This window comes from Ahaetulla prasina, chromosome 3 (genome assembly GCF_028640845.1).
Source record: "Ahaetulla prasina isolate Xishuangbanna chromosome 3, ASM2864084v1, whole genome shotgun sequence".
NCBI lineage: Eukaryota > Metazoa > Chordata > Lepidosauria > Squamata > Colubridae > Ahaetulla > Ahaetulla prasina.
This window is the reverse complement of record NC_080541.1, coordinates 13184324-13208854: the sequence shown is the minus strand read 5'-3', so window position 1 is coordinate 13208854 and position 24531 is coordinate 13184324. Positions and strand designations below refer to the sequence as shown.

Below are 24531 nucleotides of genomic sequence, written 5' to 3'. Positions count from 1 at the left end.
ACCCATAAAATCAGCTAAAAATTTAAAAATTCAAGCCAGTCCAGCAAGACGGAATAAATAAGTCTTAAATTCGCGGCGTAAGGTCCGGAGGTCAGGTAGTTGTCGAAGTCCAGGGGGAAGTTCGTTCCACAGGGTAGGAGCCCCCACAGAGAAGGCCCTTCCCCTGGGAGCCGCCAGTCGACATTGCTTGGCTGATGGCACCCTAAGGAGTCCCTCTCTGTGAGAACGCACCGGTCGCTGGGAGATAGAAGATGGCAGTAGACGGTCCCGTAAGTATCCCGGTCCTAAGCCATGGAGGGCTTTAAAGGTGGTCACCAATACTTTGAAGCGCACCCAGAAGACAACAAGCAGCCAGTGCAGTCTGCACTATTTTATTCTATTCTATACTTCTCCCTTTTGTTCTGACTTTAAGCGCCTTGTCTTCTCAAGTTCTCGGCTCTCCAAAGGGCTGCCTGCGTCAAAAAAGCATTTAAAACCCTCTTCTGGCGAACGATGGACCTGTGTGTGTGTGTGTGTGTTTATTGGCCGGTGGAAAGTCTTATGTTTAAGCCTCTCTGAGAAGAAGCACAATCCTGGCACACGTTCTATTGCCAAGGATGGGTATCTGTTTGGCAACTGAAAAGGATAGGGAGATGCCACTGGCCAAGCGTATTGGAACCGCAGGTGCCAACCCCTTTTGGCACACTAAGGGGGCATGGATATGAAGGCAGATGTGAAGGAGCGGGGTGCAGGAAACAATGGGGAATTTGGCTGTTGCCTGAGCCTGTAGTTTAATCAGCTATCGTGCAGCGTATTTGCCAAAAGAACAGGGGGGGGGGGGAAACCCAGCATGAAAGCATACAACTTTCTTTTTGCGTTACTCAGAGCTGGCGAGTGGATGAAGGCAGGGTGTGTGTAACGCACATCCACGGGAGATTTTACAGGTAGCCTTGACTTACAACAGCTCACTTAGTGATGGTTTAAAGTTGCAACAGCAAGAATATGGCGATTGGCATAAAAAAAAATAACATATTGAAATATTGAATAATTAAGGAAAGATTATAACTCAACAAAATATGTGTATTACTACTAGAAGTCTATGAGATTGTGTTAAAATAGGAAGAGTCTTGATTTATTTGTACTAAAATTAACTCTTAGTTGCACACTGTTCACACAACGATATGTTTGTAGAAAAATAAAAAACACAAAACTTTTTTTTAAAAAAGAAGGAAGGTCCTTCATTAAAGGTAAAGGTTCCCCTTGCACATATGTGCTAGTTATTCCCGACTCTGGGGAGTGGTGCTCATCTCCGTTTCAAAGCCGAAGAGCCAGCGCTGTCCGAAGACGTCTCCGTGGTCATGTGGCCGGCATGACTCAACGCCAAAGGCCTTCCGGGTGCGCTTCAAGGTTTTGGTGAACATCTTCAAAGCGCTCCATGGCATAGGGCCGGGTTACTTACGGGACCGCCTACTGCTACCGGATACCTCTCACCGACCCGTGCGCTCTCACAGAGAGGGACTCCTCAGGGTGCCGTCAGCGAGACAGTGTCGTCTGGCGACACCCAGGGGAAGGGCCTTCTCAGTGGGGGCTCCCACCCTCTGGAACGAACTCCCCCCAGGACTTCGTCAACTTCCGGACCTCCGAACCTTCCGTCGCGAGCTTAAAACACATTTATTCATCTGCGCAGGACTGGATTAGTTTTTAAATTCGTGGGTTTTAAGGGGTTTTAAATGGGTTTTTAATGGGTTTTTAATGGGTTTTATTATTTGCTACATTTTAATTGCGGCCAAATTGAATAAGTTTTTTAGTGGTATTTTAATAGTATTTATTTTGTAATAGTACTGTTTATTTTATCTTGCTGTAAACCGCCCTGAGTCCTTCGGGAGAAGGGCGGTATAAAAATTTAAATAATAAATAAATAAATAAATAAAGGCGCACAGAACACTGTTACCTTCCCACCCAAAAGTGGTCCCTATTTTTTCTACTTGCATTTTTACGTGCTTTCGAACTGCTAGGTTGGCAGAAGCCGGGGCAAGTAATGGGAGCTCACCCCGTTATGCGGCACTAGGGATTCGAACCGCTGAACTGCCGACCTTTCGATCGACAAGCTCGGCGTCCTAGCCACTGAAAACAAACAAATACAGTATAAATGATCATGAATGGTCACTTGAAGGAAACTTCGATGCAATGGCTGTGAGAAATAAATAAATAAAAATAAAATGAAACCTTTTTTTTTTTTAAAAAAGTGACTGATGGCCCTTTTTCACACTTACGACACCATGGTTGTGTGATATACATGCAGATGCTTGACAACCGGTTCATATTTATGACAGTCAGTGGTGGCGTCCTCACCACTGGATGAGTCACCGGATCCCTCTTTGCGACCTTTTGACATGCAAAGTCAATGACGAAGCCAGATTCACTGGACAATTGTGTTACTAATTTAACAACTGCACGGATTCACTGAACCAACGTGGCAAGGAAAGTCATAAAATGAAGCAAAACTCACTTCCTAACAGACAGGAAGCAGCAGGTGAAGCTAAGCAGAATCACATCGGATACTTGTACAATCAGCCCAGGGGCCCCCTAAGGCTGTGTTGCTCTCCCCACTTCTCTTCTTTCTGTATACCAATGACTGCATCTCAAATGATCCATCTGTTAAACTACTGAAGTTCGCAGATGACACAACAGTGATTGGTCTCATTCGAGACAATGACGAATCCGCATACAGACAGGAGGTTAAACAACTAGCTTCGTGGTGCGACCAGAACAATCTGGAACTGAACACACTCAAAACCGTAGAAATGGTGGTGGACTTTCGGAGAAACCCTCCCATACTACCACCTCTTACAATACTAGACAACACAGTATCAACAGTAGAGACCTTCAAATTTCTAGGTTCTACCATATCTCATGACCTTAAATGGACATCCAACATCAAAAATATCATCAAAAAAGCATAACAAAGAATGTTCTTTCTGCGCCAACTCAGAAAGTTCAAACTGCCCAAGGAGCTGCTAATACAGTTCCACAGGGGAATTATTGAGTCTGTCATCTGCACCTCTATAACTGTCTGGTTCGGTTCTGCAACCCAACAAGAAAGACACAGACTTCAGATGATAATTAGAACTGTAGAAAAAACAATGGCTACCAACCTGCCTTCCATTGAGGACCTGTATACTGCACGAGTCAAAAAGAGGGCTGTGAAAATATTTACAGTTCTCTCGCATCCTGGACATAAATAGTTTCAACTCCTACCCTCAAAATGATGCTACAGAGCACTGCACACAAGAACAATTAGACACAAAAACACCTTCTTCCTAAACGCCATCATTCTGCTTAACAACTAATTCCCTCAACACTGTCAAACTATTTACTAAATCTGCACTACTATTAATCTTCTCATGGTTCCCATCACTCATCTCCTTCCACTTATGACTGTAATCTTGTTGCCGGTATCCTTAAGATTTATATTGACTGTTTCCCTATGACTATCATTAAGTGTTGTACCTTATGATTCTTGACGAATGTATCTTTTCTTTTATGTACACTGAGACCAGTGTATGCACCAAGACAAATTCCTTGTGTGTCCAATTACACTTGGCCAACAAAGAATTCTATTCTATTCTATTCTACAAATACAGCTCCAAATGAACAACCAGTCATACAACCAACTAACCCAACTGGCACACAAGGTATTTATAAGCTAAGGAGAATAGGATAAGTACATTCTGCTGATTACGTTACCTAGTCTGGTAACAAAACATTTGGAAAATAAATTGAAACAAGCTTGGAGAGCAAACTACTGCCGAAATCTAAAACCCGAGCTACAAGTATTTTCTATTACGTCACTTAACAAATGTCTCACTTAGCAACAGAAATTTGGGGCTCAATTGTGGTCGTGAGTCGAGGACTACCTCTACAGTATTTTCAAATCCTTCCACAACCCTCTGAGACAAAAAAAAACAATTGACAAATGTTCCTTGATAATGTTTGCAGTCTTTCTGCACTGAAAATCATCTCCTTCTGAAAGTTCACTTATTTATGCCATGTTTCCCAATTAGCCCAAATGCGACTCCTGAGATTGATAGAAAATTATCCGTCTATCGATAATAAAAGGGAAAGAAAAATGGGTGTATTTAGCCAACGAGCACCCATTAAGCTTAAGATTTCCCATCACGCATAAAGACACATTCATTGCCTTATATAATAAGGAACTATTACAGTGTGGGGGGAAAAACCATAACATATTTATCTAAAATGTATTTCACACCAAGAAATGAGTTTAACCCCATTAAGGGAAGAAAGTGGTGGAGGAGGAGAAGAAGGGGGGAAAAAGTGCCTTGGATTATCGTTTTAAATTCTTTCCCCACCTGTAAAACCGACAATTGGTAATTTCACCTCTACTTATTAAGTAAAGGTCCTCACACACCCCTTGACGTTGGCTTTGTACTTTTAAGTTCTTTACCTCGCCTTCTCCTCTCCAGGAGTCCAAGTTTATACCCAGCAGTAAATTCTTTCCCAGCTGCACATCAAACAGAGTGGCACATTTGAATCCGGAGTGAGTGACAGTGAGAACAACTTTTGTTGCTTGTGTCGGGCGAGACCCCACCCTCCCAAGCTGGATGCAAATTAGCCGGATCAGGAAAGCAGATCAAACCAGGTCTGCGCAGTTCAGATTACAGAGGGAGAGTTGGAAGCTTGAGATATGGGCGTCCCCCCCACCACCACAAGGGCCAAAGGACAGGTGACGCAGGGAGATTGCAATTAAGCAAATAACATTTCTTTTCATTTTAACAAAGCCGGGAAGGAAAGCTTTAATTCAGAAAGACAAGGGGGTGTGTGTGTGGATTAACTCTTTTGGCCTCTTTGCAGGATCAAAACTAGCCCTATCCAAATATTAGGATAAAAAGTAAGCTAAGAGCAGCATCGCGTGGGAGTGAGGGCATGGATGCAGAGAGAAAGCGAGAGAGATTTAAATCTAGGGACGGACACAAAAGGGATCCAGCAGTGACTTTCCCGACGGTATGGATCTATTTGAAGCCGATCTAAAGGTTTGTACGCGTGAACTTTAAAAGAAAGGCAAACACCAAAGCTTGCAGGAAAAAGTCTGCTGATAGATTGATTATGCCACGTAAGATCCTGTGTGAGTCAGATCTGAACACAAATGTTCCTGGTTTCGCAGCACAATGAAGCCCACAACTACAGTTCTATGTCAAACCACCACGGGATTTCATTTTAATGAGCATTTTTACAACAGTCATAAAGCGATGACTGTTCCAGGATAGGAGAGGAGGAGAAGAGGGGAGGGGAGGGGAGGACAGGACAGTTGGAAGGGACCTTGGAGATCTTCTAGTCCAACCCCCTGCTTAGGCAGAAAACCCTACACCACTTCAGACAAATGGTTATCCAACATCTTCTTAAAAATTTCCAGTGTTGGAGCATTCACAACTTCTGCAGACAAGTCGTTCCCCTGATCAATTGTTCTAACTGTCAGGAAGTTTCTCCTTAGTTGCCAAGCAGCCATCCAAGCAGCCATCCAAACAGCCATCCAACCAGCCATCCAAACAGCCACCCAACAATCCACCCAACCAGCCATCCATCCAACCAGCCATCCAACCATCCATCCAAACACCCAAACTACCATCCAACCATCTATACAACCATCTATTGTACACAACCCCCAACCTACTAACACCCAAAACTAGGTATGCACGCCCCTTACCTCTTCAACACCAATCATATCAGATCTCAAATGCAAATTGATAAATGCAAGAAGCATAGTCAACAAATTACCTGAATTTATCCTCTTATTAAACAGTGGCACATTTGATATCATTTTTGTTTGTGAAACATGGCTGACTTCATCCCTTCCTGACTCCATTATCTCAAACCAAGAATATCAAGTCTATCGATCAGATCGGGAAAACCGAAGAGGTGGTGGAGTGGCTATCTTTTACAAAAAGACACTGAATCTAAAAAATATCCAAGTAGCACATAAACTCTCTCTTCCTGAAACTATAGTATGCGACCTATCCCTTGACACTACTCTTCGATTCTTACTATGCTACAGAGCCTCCGACTATGACATTACCCACGCAAATATGCTAACCTCAATGCTAACATGGACTACCTCTTGCCCATACCATCTTATCTTCCTGGGTGACTTAAATCTACCTCTCATTAACTGGACAACTAATGAATGTTCAACTGACCCAATCCATACTACACTATACAACGCTGTTACAAACCTAGGTCTTGAACAACTTGTAACTAACAATACAAGACTCAACAACTGCCTTGACCTCATCTTCTGCAACAATCCAAACTCAATTTACAGACTACAAATTAAAGAACCTGTTTTCAAACAGTGACCACTGCATGATTGATTTTCGTCTCAATATACGTCCATACTTAAATCGTCATAACACCAGAACTCCCAACTACAACTTCAAGAAAGCCAATTACGACCTTATAAACAACGATCTTTCACTTCTGTACTGGCAAAATCTGTTTGCAACCTGCATAACCGCTGATGACCTCTATAGAATCTTCCTACTTGAAATCAATAGAGTCATTAAATTATATGTACCACGAATGACTACCATGTCCAAGAAAACAAACTACCCATATCAATAAAAAGCTTCAATCAAAAAAATCCTCTGAAAAGAAACAAAAAGGCTATGTTACAAACTTCAGAAACCGCTACAGAAACATATGCAACCAAATAAAACTGAATGCACAAATTACCACACCAAGCAAGAAGAAAACCTTCTACGCACAAATTCCAATCGTGCCTTTTATAATTTTGTCAACAGTAAACTTAAAGATTCAAGATCCATCCCACCACTAAAAGATTCTAACAACAAAGAATGCAATGACGAAACAGTCAAAGCAAACCTCTTCAACATTTTCTTTGGCTCAGTTTTTGTTAACTCCGATAACACATATCCAACATTCCACAAACGAACCAGCAATGACTATGATGATTTAACTCATATAGATTTCACAGAAGACAACGTTGGTAAAGCTCTTCACAACTTAAAACCATCGCTTTCTATTGGACCTGACGGTCTATGTGCATATTTCTTAAAAACTTTCCATTAATATAGCTGAACCCCTAAGTATTATCTTTGATAAAGCTTTCACTACCAGTTCTCTTCCCAAACTTTGGTCACTAGCCACAGTCATCCCCATCTTCAAAAAGGAGACCCCAGCTTAGTCGAAAACTACAGACCGATCTCCCTTTGGCCACCTGCAAAGTCATGGAATCTATCATCAATCAATCCATTACCTCACACTTAGAAACTAACAACCTACTCTCCAACAAACAATTTGGTTTCAGGAAAAGTTATCATGTAACTTACAACTTCTCCACTGCAAAACATATGGACTTCAAATCTAGATCAAGGCAAATCAATAGATGCAATCTATAGACTTCTGCAAAGCTTTTGACTCAGTAGTACACGATAAACTTCTCCTTAAACTAACATCCTATGGCATCTCAGGACCCTCCACAAATGCATATCTGCTTTTCTGTCTAACAGACAACAAGTGGTCAAAATTGGCAATGCTTTATCAAATCCTGTTCCTGTCAAGAGTGGCGTTCCTCAAGGCAGCGTCCTTGGACCAACACTCTTTATTCTATACATTAATGATCTTTGTGACCATATCTCAAGTAATTGTGTTCTCTTTGCTGACGATGTCAAACTATTTAACACCACAGACAACACTTCTATCATTCAAAACGACCTTGACCATCTAACCGCTTGGTCTAAAATTGGCAGCTCCAAATTTCAACCAGCAAATGCTCAGTCTTACATATAGGAAAAAAGAACTCTAAAACTAAGTACATACTAGATGGACATTACCTTACAGACGACCCCCATCCCGTTAAAGACCTTGGAGTTTTCATGTCAAATGATCTAAGTGCCAAAGCCCACTGCAACTACATAGCAAAAAAAGCTCTAAGAGTTGTAAACCTAATTTTGTAGCTTCTTTTCCAAAACACCACACTACTAACCAGAGCATATAAAACATTTGCTAGACCAATTCTAGAATACAGCTCACCTGTTTGGAACCCTCACCACATCTCTGACATCAATACAATTGAACGTGTCCAGAAATATTTTACAAGAAGAGTTCTCCATTCCTCTGAAAACAACAAAATACCTTATCCCACCAGACTTGAAATCCTAGGCTTAGAAAACTTGGAACTCCGTCGCCTTCGACAAGACCTAAGTTTAACTCACAGAATCGTCTATTGTAATGTCCTTCCTGTCAAAGACTACTTCAGCTTTAATTGCAATAATACAAGGGCAACCAATAGATTTAAACTTAATGTAAACCGCTTTAATCTAGATTGCAGAAAATATGACTTCTGCAACAGAATCATCAGTGCTTGGAATACTTTACCTGACTCTGTGGTCTCTACCCATAATCCTAAAAGCTTTAACCAAAAACTTTCTACTATTGACCTCACCCCATTCCTAAGAGGACCATAAGGCGTGCATAAGCGCACAAACGTGCCTACCGCTCCTGTCCTATTGTTTTTCTTTTCTTCTTCCTATATATGTTTATATGTGTATATACTATATAATCTTTTGTATGATGTTGTGACAAAATAAATAAATAAAAATAAAATGAAACCTTTTTTTTTTTAAAAAAAGTGACTGATGGCCCTTTTTCACACTTACGACACCATGGTTGTGTGATATACATGCAGATGATTGACAACCGGTTCATATTTATGACGGTCAGTGGTGGCATCCCCGAGGTCACCGGATCCCTCTTTGCGACCTTTTGACATGCAAAGTCAATGACGAAGCCAGATTCACTGGACAATTGTGTTACTAATTAACAACTGCACGGATTCACTGAACAACGTGGCAAGAAAAGTCATAAAATGAAGCAAAACTCACTTCCTAACAGACAGGAAGCAGCAGGTGAAGCTAAGCAGAATCACATCGGATACTTGTACAATCAGCCCAGGGGCCCCCTAAGGCTGTGTTGCTCTCCCCACTTCTCTTCTCTCTGTATACCAATGACTGCATCTCAAATGATCCATCTGTTAAACTACTGAAGTTCGCAGATGACACAATAGTGATCGGTCTCATTCGAGACAATGACAAATCCGCATACAGATGGGAGGTTGAACGACTAGCCTTGTGGTGCAACCAAAACAATCTGGAACTGAACACACTCAAAACCGTAGAAATGGTGGTGGACTTTCGGAGAAACCCTCCCATACTACCACCTCTTACAATACTAGACAACACAGTATCAACAGTAGAGACCTTCAAATTTCTAGGTTCTACCATATCTCATGACCTAAAATGGACACCCAACATCAAAAATGTCATCATAAAAGCGTAACAAAGAATGTTCTTTCTGCGCCAACTCAGAAAGTTCAAACTGCCCAAGGAGCTGCTAATACAGTTCCACAGGGGAATTATTGAGTCTGTCATCTGCACCTCTATAACTGTCTGGTTCGGTTCTGCAACCCAACAAGAAAGACACAGACTTCAGATGATAATTAGAACTGCAGAAAAAATAATTGCTACCAACTTGCCTTCCATTGAGGACCTGTATACTGCACGAGTCAAAAAGAGGGCTGTGAAAATATTTACAGATCCCTCGCATCCTGGACATAAACTGTTTCAACTCCTACCCTCAAAATGATGCTACAGAGCACTGCACACAAGAACAACTAGACACAAAAACAGCTTCTTCCTAAACGCCATCACTCTGCTTAACAACTAATTCCCTCAACACTGTCAAACTATTTACTAAATCTGCACTACTATTAATCTTCTCATGGTTCCCATCACTTCCATTTATGACTGTATGACAGTAATCTTGTTGCCGGTATCCTTAAGATTTATATTGACTGTTTCCCTATGACTATCATTAAGTGTTGTACCTTATGATTCTTGACGAATGTATCTTTTCTTTTATGTACACTGAGACCAGTGTATGCACCAAGACAAATTCCTTGTGTGTAATTACACTTGGCCAACAAAGAATTCTATTCTATTCTATTCTACAAATACAGCTCCAAATGAACAACCAGTCATACAACCAACTAACCCAACTGGCACACAAGGTATTTATAAGCTAAGGAGAATAGGATAAGTACATTCTGCTGATTACGTTACCTAGTCTGGTAACAAAACATTTGGAAAATAAATTGAAACAAGCTTGGAGAGCAAACTACTGCCGAAATCTAAAACCCGAGCTACAAGTATTTTCTATTACGTCACTTAACAAATGTCTCACTTAGCAACAGAAATTTGGGGCTCAATTGTGGTCGTGAGTCGAGGACTACCTCTACAGTATTTTCAAATCCTTCCACAACCCTCTGAGACAAAAAAAAACAATTGACAAATGTTCCTTGATAATGTTTGCAGTCTTTCTGCACTGAAAATCATCTCCTTCTGAAAGTTCACTTATTTATGCCATGTTTCCCAATTAGCCCAAATGCGACTCCTGAGATTGATAGAAAAATTATCCGTCTATCGATAATAAAAGGGAAAGAAAAATGGGTGTATTTAGCCAACGAGCACCCATTAAGCTTAAGATTTCCCATCACGCATAAAGACACATTCATTGCCTTATATAATAAGGAACTATTACAGTGTGGGGGGAAAAACCATAACATATTTATCTAAAATGTATTTCACACCAAGAAATGAGTTTAACCCCATTAAGGGAAGAAAGTGGTGGAGGAGGAGAAGAAGGGGGGAAAAAGTGCCTTGGATTATCGTTTTAAATTCTTTCCCCACCTGTAAAACCGACAATTGGTAATTTCACCTCTACTTATTAAGTAAAGGTCCTCACACACCCCTTGACGTTGGCTTTGTACTTTTAAGTTCTTTACCTCGCCTTCTCCTCTCCAGGAGTCCAAGTTTATACCCAGCAGTAAATTCTTTCCCAGCTGCACATCAAACAGAGTGGCACATTTGAATCCGGAGTGAGTGACAGTGAGAACAACTTTTGTTGCTTGTGTCGGGCGAGACCCCACCCTCCCAAACTGGATGCAAATTAGCCGGATCAGGAAAGCAGATCAAACCAGGTCTGCGCAGTTCAGATTACAGAGGGAGAGTTAGAAGCTTGAGATATGGGCGTCCCCCCCACCACCACAAGGGCCAAAGGACAGGTGACGCAGGGAGATTGCAATTAAGCAAATAACATTTCTTTTCATTTTAACAAAGCCGGGAAGGAAAGCTTTAATTCAGAAAGACAAGGGTGTGTGTGTGTGGATTAACTCTTTTGGCCTCTTTGCAGGATCAAAACTAGCCCTATCCAAATATTAGGATAAAAAGTAAGCTAAGAGCAGCATCGCGTGGGAGTGAGGGCATGGATGCAGAGAGAAAGCGAGAGAGATTTAAATCTAGGGACGGACACAAAAGGGATCCAGCAGCGACTTTCCCAACGGTATGGATCTATTTGAAGCCGATCTAAAGGTTTGTACGCGTGAACTTTAAAAGAAAGGCAAACGCCAAAGCTTGCAGGAAAAAGTCTGCTGATAAATTGATTATGCCACGTAAGATCCTGTGTGAGTCAGATCTGAACACAAATGTTCCTGGTTTCGCAGCACAATGAAGCCCACAACTACAGTTCTACGTCGAACCACCACGGGATTTCATTTTAATGAGCATTTTTACAATAGTCATAAAGCGATGACTGTTCCAGGATAGGAGAGGAGGGGAGGGGAGGACAGTTGGAAGGGACCCTGGAGATCTTCTAGTCCAACCCACTGCTTAGGCAGGAAACCCTACACCACTTCAGAAATATGGTTGTCCAACATCTTCTTAAAAACTTCCAGTGTTGGAGCATTCACAACTTCTGCAGACAAGTCGTTCCACTGATCAATTGTTCTAACTGTCAGGAAGTTTCTCCTTAGTTGTAAGTTGCTTCTCTCCTTGATCAGTTTCCACCCATTGCTTCTTGTTCTACCCTCAGGTGCTTTTGAGAATAGCTTGACTCCCTCTTCTTTGTGGCAGCCCCTGAGATATTGGAACACTGCTATCATGTCTCCCCTGGTCCTTCTTTTCATTAAACTAGACATACCCAGTTCCTACAACCATTCTTCATATGTTTTAGTCTCCAGTCCTCTAATCACCTTTATTGTTCTTCTCTGCACTCTTTCTAGAGTCTCAACTTCTTTTTTTACATTGTGGGGACCAAAACTGTATATAGTTGAATCCAGCATATCCAATGGCTTAAAAAAAAAAAAAGCAATTCTACTGGAAAAGGCTAAAAAAATGTACCAAATTGCAGTCACGTGACCATAGGATGGTGTGATTGGTTGTAAATGTTAGCAGATTGGCAAATACCCAAAATGTGATCTCACGACTGTGTGTGTTGATGGGTACAGCAATCGTAACTTTGTGGATAGGTTGCGAGTAGTTTTTTGAAGTCCAGGAGGACTTATAAGAATTTCCTGATTTTTAATGACACTACGAGTTACCGTATTTTTCGGAGTATAAGATGCTCTGGACTATAAGACGCACCTACTTTTTTTGGTGAGGAAAACAAGAAAAAGAAATCTGCTTCTGCCTCCCAGCAATTTTGCCTGGTTGCAGCCAACAGCAAACAGCCTGCTTTACTTTCATTTTCATTTTCAGCATAGCTTGATTAGCACAAGGGAAAAAAAAATCTGCTCCCAGCAATTTACCTCCTTGCGGCAAGCAGCAGAGGCCATCTGCCTCTTGCTTCGGAAGGCCTGACTGTGTTGTGTCTTGCCCACTCTCACCACAGCCGGGGCCTTCTTATCTGCTTCTGAACACTGAGGAATGTCCTACTATGCCTCCCGGCCCCAGCCCTGGCTCCATGCCCAGACAGGCTGAGGAGGAGGAAGCACCTCCCGGCCCCAGCCCTGGCTCCATGCCCAGACAGGCTGAGGAGGAGGAAGCACCTCCCGGCCCCAGCCCTGGCTCCATGCCCAGACAGGCTGAGGAGGAGGAAGCACCTCCCGGCCCCAGCCCTGGCTCCATGCCCAGGCAAACGAAGCAACTAGACCCCTCCCCCTCCCCCACAGCATGTGAGCCTGAGGGAGGCCAATTACCAACAGCTGCCAACTGGAGTGACCCTCGCTTCAGAAGAATTGATAGGCGGCGGCGTCAGAAGGAAGGGAGGGGCATTTCTTTTACAACCTCTTCAGCAGAGGCTTTTTTTTTTACTTTTAAAAGGGCCGTGATAGCTCAGGCTGTTAGAAGCCTGTTATTAGAACACAGCAGCCTGCAATTACTGCAGGTTCAAGCCCGGCCCGAGGTTGACTCAGCCTTCCATCCTTTATAAGGTAGGTAAAATGAGGACCCAGATTGTTGGGGGGGCAATAAGTTGACTTTGTAAAAAAAATATACAAATAGAATGAGACTATTGCCTTATACACTGTAAGCCGCCCTGAGTCTTCGGAGAAGGGCGGGATATAAATGTAAATTAAAAAAAAAAAAGCATTTTTTCGGCCGAAGAAGAACTGTTTAGCTGAACTGTTTTACTATGACTACTGAAAATGTATTTTAACAGATTAACAAAATTGGAAGGATGAATCTACGGTGCCAGAGGTGGCATGCAGCACCGTCTCTGATGGCAAGTGAGGTGTTGCCCCAGTTCAGCTTTGCCTTGCATGCGCGCCTGTGCCTCCCACCAGCCAGCTGGTCTTTGGGTCTCTACTGTGGCTCTGCGGGGGCTGGGGCACGTGTGGAGGCCACACGCGCATATGTAGGGGCGTGCACGAGGGGCTGTGCATGCATGCACAGGGCGCATGCGGGGGGATGTGTGCATGTGTGGGGGGTGGAGTGCTGTGAGGGGCATGCACAGGAGGTGGGGCGCGTGTAGGAGGGCATTTTGTGGATTCGGTCGCGCACGCATATTCACGCGCACCCAAACGAGCTTTGGGCACTTGGTCTGGAAAAGGTTAGCCATCACTGTTGTAGGTCATCTAGTCCAGGGGTCTCCAACCTTGGCAACTTTAAGACTTGTGGACTTCAACTCCCAGAATTCCTCAGCCAGCTTTGCTTTGCTGGCTGAGGAACTCTAGGAGTTGAAGTCCAAAAGTCTTAAAGTTGTCAAGGTTGGAGACCCCTGATCTAGTCCAACAACCTCCCCTCCACCCGGAAGTTTTTAAGAAGAGATAGAACAACCATTTGTCGGAAATAGTAGAGGGTCTCCTGTCTGAGCAGGAGGGTTGGACTAGAAGACCTCCAAGGTCCCTTTCAACTGTCCTCTCCTCTCCTCTGCCCTCCCACCCTAATCCTATCCTATTCCATCCCATCCAGGGGTGAAATGCTCCTAGTTCGGACTGGATCGGCCGATCCGGTAGCAATGGCGGCGGGTGGTTCAGAAAACTGGTAGCAAAAAACCCTGGTCCCCCCACCCATGTCCACCCAATCGCCCACTTGCCCGCTTGCCTCTTCTTTTTAAAAATAACCTTTTCAAAAGATTAAAAAAAGGCTCTGACGATCACAGCTTGTAGAATTTTGTGAGGAGTGGGAATGAAGAGGCGGGAAAGCAACAGTCAACAACAGTCTTTATTAACAGCGCAACGGCACTGGCAGGAACAACAACAACATGAACAAGAACTGCCTCAGCGAGCCCTCTGACAGCTCTTAAATAGCCGGCTGTCAGAAAGCTGCACCAATAGCTGAGTCCCGGATTTCCTGCTTTCAAGCCGGCTCGCGCCTCAGCCAATCAGCAGTCGTCTTCTGTTGGCAAGGCTTGAGCCAGCGTCGTGTGCCCGCGGACTCTACACAGCTGAGCTGCGCGATCATCAGAGCCTTTTTTTTACTTTGAAAAGCATTTTTTTACAACTTATTCGCCTAAATAGGTTGTAAAAAAATGCTTTTCAAAGTAAAAAAAAAAATCGCCCGCTACAGCTGATCCTCTCCCCCATGCACTGTTCTACTTACCCCATGCCTCCTTTTGGTGTGCACTGCATGAACCTCGCATTTCGTGCATGGTGCACGCCGCGCACTGTGCATGCATGCGTACAGTGCACATGCGCAGCCAGCGAACTGGTAGTAAACCGGTTCAGATTTCACCAGTGATCCCATCCCATCCATTTTCCGATTCACTGACTTCCGTGAGTTGTTTTATTTATTTTTCTTAAAGCTTAAAGGCTTGCAATGGTGTAGCTCAGCGGTTCTACACCTGTGGGTCGGGACCCCGTTGGGGGTCGAATGACGATTTGCCAGGGGTCGCCTAAGACCATCGGAAATATGGGAAGTATACTTGCGAGTCGAAGAATGGTTGACTCCACAAGCCAGTTGCAGGCTCTTCAAATCACTAGCCAAATTCGGCTTCAGGTGTGATGAATTAAAAAAGAGAGAAATCTTTGCTCTGATGTCTCCCTCTCAAGCCAGCTGCAATCACTCCCAATCGCTAGCCTAATCTGGCTTCAGGCGCGATAAACTTAATAGGGGAGGAGTCTCCGCTTTAATGCCTCCGTCCTCAAGGCAATCGCAAGCAGTTCAGATCGCTAGCCAATACGGCTTCAGGCGCGATAAATTCAAAACAAAAATAATTTTACGGTTGGGGTCGCCACATCATGGGGAATTGTATTAAAGGGGTCGCAGCACTATAAAGGTTGAGAACCACTGGTGTAGCTGGATGGATTAGTTGAAATTTATCAGTGAAAGGAGGTATGAAGAAACAACCTATGCAGTGAACCTGTGAAAGAGGGCTGCATTCCTCCCAAGCATTTTTCTGCTCGGGAAGCAATGAAAGAACCAGCTGGGAACCATCAAGCTCTTTGCTGGAATGTTTTCTGGCTCCAAGATCCTGGACAGTATTAAACCAGGTCAGGGGCCTCTTTTTTGCATTAACAAGTTGAGGTTGGAATGAGCAGCAGTTTATTTATATGGGGCACAGCTGTTCTCAACCTGGGCTTTTTCAAGTATATTGCAGCTCCCAGAGAGAAATGCTGGGGTTTTTTTTTATTGATTTATTTTTGCAAAAGGCAGCCCAAGACAGAGATCCCCCCCAACCTTTTGGGCACCAGGGACGGGTTCCATGGAGAGAGGTTTTCCCGTGGGGGTGGGGATGGTTTTGCATGCTGCCTGCATCCTTGTTAGCATGGTCTGGTTACAGGCATGCCGTGGGTGACTTTACCATGGACCACAGGTTGGGGACCCTTGACCCAGCTCATTCAGCTTAAGTGCGAGGCCCTTTTGTAGTTTGTCATAGGCAAGAAGCCTTGTTTGTAAATCACATTGTTGGTTAGAGAAGACTCTTGTATTGCTAAACCAGCATTTTTCGGGTTGGTTCAAATCCAAAGTCGCTTGCTGACTTGTCTCTTAACTCAGGCGCCTTTGCTTGCCCCAAAAGCTGAAGAAGAAGAAGGAGGAGGAGGAGGAGGAGGAGGAGGAGAAGAGGAAGAGGAAGAGGAAGAGGAAGAAGAAGAAGAAGAAGAAGAATTGCAGATTCTGCAAAGAAGTGGATGAAACCATTGATCACATACTGAGCTGTTGTAAGAAAAATAGCTCAGACCGACTACAAACAACGTCACAACACAGTCGCTCAGATGGTCCACTGGAACTTGTGTCACAACTACCATCTGCCTATAGCAAAGAACTGGTGGGATCATAAGCCTGAAAAAGCGACTGAAAATGAGCATGCAAAACTACTGTGGGATTTCCGAATACAGACTGATAAAAGTTTTGGAACACAATACCCCGGATATCACAATTGTGGAAAAGAAAAAAGTGTGGATAGTTGACATTGCTATACCTGGTGACAGCAGAATCAATGAGAAACAACTTGAAAAAGTCACCAGATCTCAAGATCTGAGAATCGAATTGCAGAGACTCTGGCATAAACCAGTGCAGGTGGTTCCAGTGGTACTTGGCACACTGGGAGCTATGCCTAAAGATCTAGGCAAGCACTTAAAAATGATTGGCACTGCCAAGATCATGATTGGTCAGCTGCAGAAGGCCACCTTACTGGGATCTGCTCGCATAATTCGCTGATACATCACACAGTCCTAAATGCTTGGGAAGTGTTTGACCAGTGATCTGTGATACGAAATCCAGCATAGTTATCTCGTTTGCTATGTATACTGTCATTTTGTGTAAATAATAATAATAATAGAATAGAATAGAATAGAATAGAATTTTATTGGCCAAGTGTGATTGGACACACAAGGAATTTGTCTTGGTGCATATGCTCTCAGTATACAATAATAATAATAATAATAATAATAATAATAATAATAATAATAATAATAATAATAATAATAATAATAATAATAATAATAATAATAATAATTATTATTATTATTATTATTATTATTATTATTATTATATTATGTACAATAATAATACATTGAAGGAAAATGTGATGACAACTTTACATGGGCATGCCTTAAGATGGGAACCATCAAGAAAGAAACAGAAGGTTTAATACTTGCTGTTCAAGAACAAGCACTACAAACTAATGCCATGAAAGCAAAGATACAAAAATCCACCAACAATCCAAACTGCTGACTTTGCAACAAGGAAGTTGAAACTGTTTCACATTTAATATGTGAATGCAGCTAAATCGAACTAACTGATTAAAAAGCTAGACACGTCCAAGTTGCTAAATTAATCCACTGGTCATTATGTAAAAAATACGACTTGCCTGTATCCAAAAAGTCATGGGAACATAAAGTGGAAAAAGTTATAGAAAATGAGAAGGTGAAGATCTTATGAGACTTTCGGATACAGACGGATTGTCACTTAGAACACAACACACCAGATATCACAGTTGTCGAAAACCAAAACGTACAATTTATTGACATCGCGGTACCAGGAGATGCCAAAGTTGAAGAAAAAGAACTGGAAAAAATCATGAAATATCGCGACCTGGCCATCAAAACTACATGGCTATGGATGAAACATGTAACAGTGATACCCATTGTCATCGGGGCACTTGGTATCATGTCCAAGAATTTTACAAAATACATCAACAAATTGCAGCTTCCTGCAATAACACCATCAGAACTGCAAAAAACTGCGCTACTTGGAACATCGTACATCTTAAGAAGGTACTTGGTTGATACCTAGGATGCTGGCAGCAACCCGTATCAACCATCAGCACCAGTCAATGGTATTTGTGATGCATTTTTGAATGTTCAGTTGACTGAGTTTCATGTTTAATGAATAAAGTAAATAATACTAATACTAATACTAATAATAATAATAATAATAATAATAATAAGAAGAAGAAGAAGAAGAAGAGAGAGAGAGAGAAAGAAAGACAGAGAAAGAGAAAGAAAAAAAAGGAAGGAATGAAGGAAAGAGAAAGAAAAAGAAAGAGCGAGAAAGAAAGAGAGAAGGAGAGCAAGAAAGAAAGAAAGAGAGAGAGAGAGAAAGAAAAAGAAAAAGAAAAGAGGAAGGAAGGAAGGAAGAAAGGAAGGAAGGAAGGAAGGCGAAACAAAAGTTGCCTATTTATTTTGACAAAAGTTAATAGTCTCTCTTTATGGTTAAAGAGTTGAATTGTGGCTGAAATGTTACTCCTTCGAGTCACACCTATCCAATAAATAATCTCTCTTACAATATAAACTAACCAGTTTCCTGTGTAAATGCTGGAAGGGCGGTAACGACACCTGAATTTATTGTTTGATCTTGCTCAAAACTAGAGAGGGTGTCAGTTTGATATATGTCGAAAGCCGGCAGACTGAGAGACCTGCACTTTGTATTTTATTGCCTATTAAAATGAAAGCGCACAAAGCCGTACAGCAAACAATTAGCACAAAACCAAAGTCTCCAATCACCTTTTTTTCCTTTTTTTTATCACCAGTTGCTTTGGTGTGGCATCTTTACATAGTTGTGTTTGTTGTGTGCTACCTTCTCTGATATAGCGGACATTTATTTCAGTGGTTGAACACACGGAAGAAGCCGTGCGTCTCTGCGCAGCTCAGATTAACCAAAAGAAAACGAAAGAAAAGAAGCAAACCTTTTTAACAGCTGTGAGAGGTTTTATGTCAAAATACATTTTTACCTGCCCTGAAACATTAACAGAATCCACAATGGAGTGAGAATCAGAGTCTCCACTAGATAACCGATAGTCAAGCTGAAACTAAGTTAGTCAATTCACCCCATTCCTAAGATGTCTGTAAGGGGCGTGCATAAGAGCACCAGCGTGCCTACTGTTCCTGTCCTAATGTTCCCTTTCATTGTATCCAATTCGTATAGTTATTTCATGCTTATACTTATATATACTCTTGTGACAAATAAATAAATAAATAAAATAAAAGTACAAATAGCAAATGGGGAAATCTTTTACTCAAACTTCTTCAAACCCCCAAATAGGTAAACAGGTAAAGGTTCCCCTCGCACGTATGTGCTAGTCGTTCCTGACTCTAGGGGACGGTGCTCATCTCCGTTTCAAAGCCGAAGAGCCAGCGCTGTCCGAAGACGTCTCCGTGGTCATGTGGCCGGCATGACTCAATGCCGAAGGCGCACGGAATGATGTTCCCTTCCCACCAAAGGTGGTCCCTATTTTTTCTACTTGCATTTTTAATGTGTTTTCGAACTGTTCGGTTGGCAGAAGCTGGGACAAGTAATGGGAGTTCACCCCATTATCCGGCACTAGGGATTCGAACCGCTGAACTGCCAACCTTTCGATCGACAACCTCAGCGTCTTAGCCACTGAGCCAAATAGGTTACCCAGATCTAATCCACATATCAAAGGAGAAGGTCTGTAAACACAAGTAGAGTTAATTAAATTAGGTCTCCCAGCGGAACTGCACGTTCACAAGAATAAGCATCATAGATGACATACCTCTACACACACACACACACACACACACACACACACACACCATCCTCAAATCAGCACGCAGACACTTTCACATCCAGGACAACTTCCCCCTATAACAATCGGCTGCTGTACCCCATTTCTCTAGAGCTGCACTCTTTGCTTTTAGGAATAAATATTTCTTCTTTTCTCACAGCTGTCTGGATCCCGTTTTCATTTATTCTGGCGCAACACCGGCTCGAGTTGGAATCCCGAATTATTCTTCTAACATAACCTACAACATCTCACAGTGGTTCAATGTCCACCTGGCCCCAGGATCTCTGAGAACAGCCAAGTTTTCAATAGAAGTGGCTAGTGCAGTGCACCAAGTCCCAAAAAGGTAACATGGAAAGGTCGCACACGCATACACACGTTCGTCGGGACCGCAGTCCAGAAAAGTTGAACTTCTGGGTTCTAGCGTGCATGTATGCCTGACAATCAGCTGGCTGGCGTGCATGCGCAGGGCAGTTTTTGGCACTTCCGCATAGATGAAGGGATCGCACTCTGGAAAAGCTGAACTTCCGGGTTCTGGCGCACATGCACACCTAACAATCAGCTGGCCGGCGTGCATGCGCAAACTGGTTTTTGGCACTGCCGCGTGTGCGAAGGACAGCTGATCATTGTGCAGAAATCCGGAAGACAAACAGGCAAGGCCGTGCGTTTTGTTTTTTTTGTGTTTTTTTTTTACATTTATATTTTTACATTTTTTACATTTTTTTTACATTTATATCCCGCCCTTCTCCGAAGACTCAGGGCGGCTTACATTGTGTAAGGCAATGTGCGTGCCAGGCAATATAGCTTTGCATGCCACTTTGGGCACGCGTGCCATAGGTTCGCCATCATGTGGCTAGTGCAAGCATTCCTAGACACACACACCCTCTTACAAACTCGCACACATGAGAAATAATTGATAACAAAGAGTAATAAAGGACATAAACTGTTTCAACTCCTACCCTCAAAACGACACTAAAGAGCACTGCACACCAGAACAACTAGACACAAGGACAGTTTTTTCCCCCCAATGCCATCACTCTGCTAAAAAATAATTCCCTCAACACTGTCAAACTATTTACTAAATCTGCACTACTATTAATCTTCTCCCATCTCCTTCCACTTATGACTGTATGGCTGTAACTTCGTTGCTTGTATCTTTACGATTTATATTGATATTGTTTCCTGATAGCTTATTTGTACTCTATGACTATCGTTAAGTGTTGTACCTTATGATTCTTGATGAATGTATCTTGTCTTTTATGTACACTGAGAGCATATGTATCGAGACAAATTCCTTGTGTGTCCAATCACACTTGGCCAATAAAATTTCTATTCTATTCTATCCTATTCTATTCTATTCTATAGTAAATTATTTAAATTTAATAAATAAATACATACAGGCAGTCTTCGACTTATGACCCCAAATTTCTGTTGTTAAGTGAGACATTTGTTAGGTGAGTTTTGCCCCATTTTATAACCTTCCTTGCCACAGTTCTTAAGTGAATCACGGCAGCTGATATGTTAGCAACACGGTTGTTAAGTGAATCTGGCTTCCCCATAGACTTTGCTTGTCGGAAGGCTGCAGAAGAGGATCACATGATCTTGGGACATAGCATAAGCATGAAACAGTTGCCAAGCATCTGATTTTTGGATCACATGATCACGGGGATGCTTCAACGGTCGTAAGTGTGAAAAACGGTCAAAGGCACTTTTTTCAGAGCCGTTGTGACTCCGGACGGTCACTAAATGAACTCGAGGACTGCCTATAATTGTAAATATTTTTCACAATGCCTGTCTGAGGCAGTTCCAAGGTTGCATGAGGCATGGAAACTTTGGGAAATGCTTTTGCGTGATCTTGCAACCTCCGAAAAGAGCAGGAAAGTACATCCTATTCTCGTACGATTTTTGGACGGTCCAGAGGCTGCATGATAGTAGGGCTCTCCTGCATGACTTCCAAAGGATTCGGGGCCCTGGCGTGTCACCAAAAATGTTGTGGCATGTCACTTTTGACCCATGTGCCTTGGGTTTACCATCAGGCTCCTAGCAGATGATACAGTTCTCCTATCTGGATCAACCCGCTGAAAGAGGGTTGACAAGAGACAGACAAAAAGAGAAAGAGAGAGAATGTAAAGAGAGAGAGAGAAAGAGAAAGAGAAAGAGAGAGAGAGAGAGGAAAGAGAGAGACAAGAAGATAAGAGAGACAAAGAGATGGAAGAGAGACAAAAAGAGAGAGAGAGGGGGAAGAGACAAAAAGATATATAAAGAGAGAAAAAGAGAGAATGGAAAGATAAAGACAAAACAGAGAGAGAGAGAGAGAGGAAAGAGAGACAAAAAGATAGAGAAAGAGGGAAGAGAGATAGAAAGAGAGAAAGAGAGATGAAATTAAACATTTGTTCATGGGGCTGACGTGTTCTGTCCACAAACTACAGTATTTCACAACATGGTTTACCAGAAACTTAAGCCAATATAATAACCCTTTTCTTTGTTTATTACTGCTAAATATGCCATGGTAGGAATAATACCCAATTGAACATCTACTTTGCATTCTCAGTCACCACTAGTTTTCAGTCCTTGGTACATTAATTTGTAATGTTTTCCTGCCCACAGGTTTTCCACTGAACAAGAATAATGCTTCGTTTTCTGAATTCCTGGATCCTCTCTCTTTCGGAACAGTTAAGACCTCCGCTAACATACAAGCAGCGAAAAACAAGTGACGTGCTTTCAAGAGCATTACTTCATCCATTTGTTATTTATTTATTAAATTTATATAGCTGCCCGTGTCACGTTATGAAAGAATAAATATTTCATTTTGCTTTTCTTCCTCCTCTCCTTTTAGTCTTCATGGAAAATGCTTTGGGGAAAGTTGTCTCTAATTATGCAGAAACACACAAAATAATTTATTTTCCCTGAGAGAAGTTTGAAAACATGAGATAAACCAACGTTCATTGGCTGATTTTTGTAAACATTTCCAGAAAGGCAGAAACACCAAAATACATTAACTTAATTGAGCTGATAGCATTTTGGATTTTCCCTGGGGAAAACAATTTGGAAGTCAAGATATCTACATTTCACCTTAACCCCATTCTGCCTGATCATGGCATGTAGCTTTGGTTTCAAAGACCTTCTGGTCATAGAAATAAATCATCCTCAATTGGGTCATACTTCCCTAAGCAGAATTGGTACACAATTGGAGGGTTTTCTTGGGTTTTCATCTCCTGCTCAATGACCTTGTGGTAGCCATGGGACAACACCAAGAGGGCCATTGCACCAATTATCTAGTTTAACGAAGAGAAGGACTAGGGGTATCATGATAGCAATATTCCAATATCTCAGGGGCTGCCACAAAGAAGAGGGAGTCAAGCTATTCTCCCAAGCACCCGAAGGCAGGACAAGAAGCAATGGATGGAAACTGAACAAGTGTTATGGTCCACCAGCATCCTGCGGAGCTGGCAGCGGAGTCAGAGAGTGATGAGGCTGAGGAAGAACATGGGCCAGTCCTGGAGGCTGGGGAAGGCCTTGATGAGAGCTCTGCATCAGAGGCAGAGGTGAGGCCAGGGCCATCGGGGAGTGATGTGTGGACCCCAGAGTCTCCAGAGATTGACAGTAGTGAGGCAGAGGAACAGGAGGAGCCTGTTCCTAATGCACGCATGAGAAGAGCTGCCAGAAGGCAAGAGGAGCCAAATCAAAGAGGACGACTCGGGAGTAGGGCCAAGAGATGATTGGTACCTCCCATAAGGCTTAAAAGACAAGCAACGGCTCTTGGGCTCTTCGTTGGAAAACAACATTGACAGACTTGCTTCTTGTCTTGCTGCATTTGTTTCTTGTCACCTTCTGCTTCTGAACTTTTGCCAAGAAAAGCCTTTGGCAGTTTGTCTGATTAGACCAAGGTTGGTGATAAGGCTGAAGAATTGTGTTTTGAAGAATTTGTTTTGATTTAGTTTGGACTAGGCTGAGAATGCGTTAATTCTCAGCTGTTCTAATAAAGTTTGTTTGTTTTCGATCTGTTTGCGTCTAATACTACCTATTGGGCCTGAGTCACAACATCAAGGAGAGAAGCAACCTAGAACTAAGGAGAAATTTCCTGACAATTGGAACAATTAATCAGTGGAACAACTTGCCTCCAGAAGTTGTAAATGCTCCAACACTGGAAGTTTCAAAGAAGATGTTGGATTTGTCTGAAGTGGTGTAGGGTTTCCTGCCTAAGCAGGGGATTGGACTAGAAGACCTCCAAGGTCCCTTCCAAATCTGTTATTCTAGTCTCACTAATTGGTCTCGCTGTTCAGAAGTTTCTCCTGAATTCCAGGTTGCTTCTCTCCTTGATCAGTTTCCATCCATTGTTTCTTGTCCTGTCCTCTGGTGCTTTGGAAAATAAGTGGACTCCCTCCTCTTTGTCACAACCTCTCAATTACTGGAAGACTTCTATCATGTCACCCCTACTTTTCTCTAGACTGGCCATACCCAATTCCTGCAACCATTCTTCATATGTTTTAGTCTCTAGGCCTTTAATTGTCTTAGTTGTTCTTCTCTGCCCTTTTTCCAAACTGTTAAGGGTAATCTGATTTCACGACCAAGGTTGTGGACTGTTGAGCAAAGTACCCTACGCATGAAAATGACTGAGATTGGTTGTATACAATAACAGTCACTTGCAGACAAACTGGGGTTTGATATTCCTTTACTTTTAGGGAAAAGGCAAAGACATAGTCCAAAAACAATTCCAGTCAGGGATGTTACGAAGTCTTCTTACCAACGTAGACTTGCACAACAAACAAGGTCTTC

The 24531-nt window shown here is 42.5% G+C and overlaps 1 protein-coding gene across 3 annotated transcripts in view; it reads right to left on the bottom strand.

The window, feature by feature from the left end:
• The window catches only part of ST3GAL1 (ST3 beta-galactoside alpha-2,3-sialyltransferase 1), a 149963-nt gene that overhangs the window by 63330 nt on the left and 62102 nt on the right, over positions 1–24531 (bottom strand). Inside the window, exon 1 of one of the 3 annotated variants that reach the window (XM_058174711.1) lies at positions 4448–4596. The exons of the other annotated variants lie outside the window; for them this stretch is intronic. The gene's annotated coding sequence lies outside the window, so the exon portion shown is untranslated. Of the gene's footprint in view, positions 1–4447; positions 4597–24531 lie in introns of those variants that run through there. 3 annotated transcript variants of the gene reach the window in all.